The sequence below is a fragment of the Tupaia chinensis genome, unplaced genomic scaffold (assembly GCF_000334495.1).
Source record: "Tupaia chinensis unplaced genomic scaffold, TupChi_1.0 Scaffold000201_1, whole genome shotgun sequence".
NCBI classification, from domain to species: domain Eukaryota; kingdom Metazoa; phylum Chordata; class Mammalia; order Scandentia; family Tupaiidae; genus Tupaia; species Tupaia belangeri.
In genome coordinates, this window is record NW_006159676.1 from 3,403,718 (window position 1) to 3,407,762 (window position 4,045).

General features: G+C 47.4%; 1 non-coding gene across 1 annotated transcript; it reads left to right on the top strand.

Moving 5' to 3' along the window:
- The first annotated feature begins 3,881 nt into the window (after positions 1-3,881).
- LOC114007591 (U1 spliceosomal RNA) lies at positions 3,882-4,045 on the top strand. The gene has a single exon (XR_003549193.1). It is a non-coding gene; the product is annotated as a U1 spliceosomal RNA (small nuclear RNA).

Sequence of the window (4,045 nt, forward strand, 5' to 3'; positions counted from 1 at the left end):
GGGGACTAGTGACGTCAGGGGCGGGGCTCTGAGGGCCTCGCTGAACTCTCTTTAACCGGAGTCACAGCGAATGGTTAATAAGGCAGCCTTAGGGACCCCGAGATCGCTACCTATTTCTGCCTGGCCCCACCATCTCAGGATTTTGTTTTTTAAGAATTATTTTACTTAGGGACATAATTGGCAGAATGGTTGTGTCACTGGACTCCCATGTAATGGACCGCGGTTCGAATCCCGGACCTGGTGGCTTAAACTCAAATTATTTTATTTAACTTTATTTATTTTAATTTGACCAGAGAGGGACAGAGCAAGAGAGAGAGAGAGAGAGAAATTGAGAAATCAAGCCGTCAGGTCTGGGACTTGAACCGTGGTCAGTTCAAATGGGAGTCCAGCACCTTTAACCACTATGGCACCTGCTGGCCCCCAAAGACTTACGTACGTATTTTTTAATCCATTTGTTACTATTTTTTAACTTGACCAGAGACACAGAGAGAGAGAAAGGGAAAATGAGAAAGCAAGCTGCTAGATCCAGGACTCAAACCATGGTTGACCATGTGGGAGTCCAGTGCCCTTAACCACCATGCCACTTGCCGGCCTCATATATGTGTTTGTGTGTGTGTGTGTGTGTGTTTTGGGGTTTTTGTGTGTGTGTGTGTGTGTGTGTGTGTGTGGCGGTGTTTGCTATAGGGTGCATGTGCCCGCCAGAAAGACAGAAAAAGAGACAGAAAGCGAGAAATCACCCCCTGGGCAGATGGCCACACCACAATAATTTCTCTTCCATCCTCCTCTCCGGACCTTGGGCACGCATGCACATGCACCCAACGTGAATTTAAGCCACTGGGTCCGAGGCTCAAACCATGGTCGACTACATGAGAGTCCAGCAACATAGCCATTACGCCAACTACTGGTCCCGTTTATGTCTATTTCTTGACACTGAGACCAACTCCCAGCCTTAGCCAGCCCCGGTTCATGGTGTGTGAATATCTAGAGTACTCAGGGAGGTCTCTGGTTGTGAACCCAGAACCTTCCCATCTGTGTCGGCATTGTAGATTGCCTCATTTTACTGCTGTGCCACTGTCCACTCCACTCATGGTTTTTTTTAAAAGAATGATTTAATTTGGAGCCAGCAAATGTCATAGTCATTAAGGTGCTGGATTCCCTCGTGACTGCATGTGGTTTGAGTCCTGGACCTGGCAGCCTGAAACTCACACCAGGTGCATCTGCGTGCGTGCCCAAAATTCCAAGAGGAGAATGGAAGAGACAGGATTGTGTCATGGCCACCCTCCCTGGGAATGATTTCTCACTTTCTCTGTCTCTGTCTCACTCTCTCTCTCGGACAAGCGCACATGCTCTGTAAAAAAAAAAAAAAAAAAAAAAAAAAAAAACTTCCTTAAAAAATGAATTATTGGGGTCGGCAGGCGGTGTGGTGGTTAAGGGCACTGGAGTCCCACATGGCCGACAAGGTCCCAGATCTGGCACCTTGCTTTCTCACTAACCCCCCCTCCACTACTCTGTCCCTCTCTGGTCAAATTAAAATAAATTAAGTTAAATAAAATAATTCTTTTAAAAAAGTAATTCTCTAAAATTCTTTCATTTGATTTGTTATTATTATATTATGTTTTATTTCATTTGCTGTAAGACATGAGCGCTCATCAGAGAGAGAGAAAGTGAGAAAGCAAGCTGCCCAGTCTGGGACTCGAACCATAGTCGGCCATGTGGGAGTCCAGTGCCTTAACCACCATGCCACCTCCTGGCTCTCTCACATGGTTTTTTGTTTGTTTGTTTGTTTGTTTTTTAGAGGTTTTTGCTATAGGGTGCGTGCGCTTGCCAGACAGACAGAGAGAGACAGAGAGACAGAAAGCAAGAACTCACCCCCCCAGGGGGGATGGTCACGCCGCAATCCCTTCTTCTCCATTCTCCTCCCGGGATCTTGGGCACGCACGCACACGCGCCTGGTGTGAGTTTAAGCTGCCGGGTCCGGGACTCAAACCGCGGTCAACTACATGGGAGTCCAGCAACATAGCCATTATGCTAACTGCTGGTTCCTTTACTTTCATTTATTTATTTGTTTTGTCCCTCCCGTGGGTTTTGAGCAGAGGAGCTGCACCATCGGCTTTGCATTTGGAAGTGATCAGCCCAGCTGCTCTGCAGGGAACTGTGTGGAAGGATCCAGGGAGCGGCCTGCAGGGAGGTTGCTCTGTTGCTTAGGCAGGAAGTGATGGGGGCTCACGCCAGGCTGGGAGCCGTGGAGGTGGGGAGTAAGGGGTGGAAGGGAGTGTTACATGGAAGATAAAGCAAAAAGGACATGGTGTCAGGAAGATGTGGAGGGGTGAAAAAGAAGAAAACATTGAGGAGAGATGGATCCACGCCCAGAAAGGCCTTCTGCTTCATTTCAGCACATTTCTGTGGGAGCACCAGCCACGCTGGGCAGAACCCTTGCAATTGTCAGATTGGGGTATTTCACAATGACCCTCCTGACAACCAGAGTCTCTGTCCTTGAGGGTCAGCAGTGTGTACGCCTTATCAAGACACGCCCTCAGCCTCCTGCTACAAAAGCCTGGATTCTTTTTTTTCTTTTGAGGTAGGGCGCGGGTGCTCACCACAGAGACAGAGACAGAAAGTGAGAAATCACCCCCCAGGAGGTATGGTCATACCGCAATCCCTTCTCCTTCATTGTCCTCTTGGGATTTGGGGGCACGCATGCACATGCGCCGTGTGAGAGTTTCAAGCTGTCAGGTCTGGGACTCGAACCGCTGTCAACCGTGTGGAAGTCCAGCCATGTAACCACTACGCCACTTGCTGGCCCCATGTATAGATTCTTTTCAAATGTCAAGGACCACTTCCAGTTTTCTTTTCTTTTGTTTTTTAAATTATTTTTATTTATGCATTCATGTTATTTATTTATTTATTTATTTTAATTTGATCAGAAAGACACAGAGAGAGAGTGAAAGAGGGAAAGTGAGAAAGCAAGCCACCAGGTCTGAGACTCGAACCGTGGTTGGCCATGTGGGAATCCAGCGCCCTTATCCACCACGCCACTTTCCACTGATTAGATGAAGCTATCAACCATTGGGAGAATAAGAACTGTAGTTGGAGCATATGTGTACATGTGTGTCTACATGCGTACATACATGCTGTGAGTATACATACATGTGCGCATGTATGCACACTGTCAGTGCATGTTTGCTTGTATATGTGTGTATGTTCATTATGAGGACTATACACATAGGTATTTTCATTCTTTTTTTTTTCTTTTTTTAGAGAGGTTTTCGCTATAGCACACATGCACTCACCAGAGAGACAGAGAGAGACAGAGAGACAGAAAGCGAGAAATCACCCCCCAGGGGCATGGCCACACTGTAATCCCTTCTCCCCCATTCTCCTCTCGGGATCTTGGGCACACGTGCACATGCGCCCGGTGTGAGTTTAAGCCACTGGGTCCAGGACTCGAACCATGGTTGACTACATGGGACTCCAGCAACATAGCCATTACGCTAACTGCTGGTCCCATCATTCTTTTTTATTTAAGGTCTTTGTTACAGAGTGTGTGTGTGTGTGTGTGTGTGTGTATCAAAGAGAGACAGAGAAAAGGAAAGTGAGAAATCACTCCCAGGGGGCTTGGCCATGCTACAATCCCTTCAACTCCATTCTCTTCCTAGAATTTTGGGCATGCACACATAACGCACCTGGTGTGATTTTCAAGCTGCCAGGTCCGGGACTCGAACTGCGGTGGACCATGTGAGAGTCCAGCTCTCTAAACACCATGCCACCTGCTGGCCCCTATCTTTTTATTCTTCTTCTAATTTTTTTTATTAGTTTTTTAGTCTTTGAGGTAGAGCACATGCAGTTGCCAGAGAGAAAAACAGAGAAGAAATCAACCCCCCATACTTACCTGACAGGGGAAATACCATGATCACGAAGGTGATTTTCCCAGGGCAAGGCTTATCCATTGTACTCCGGTTGTGCTGACCCCTGGGATTTCCCCAAATGTGGGAAACTCGGCTGCATAATTTGTGGTAGTGGGGGACTGCGTTCGCACTCTCCCCTG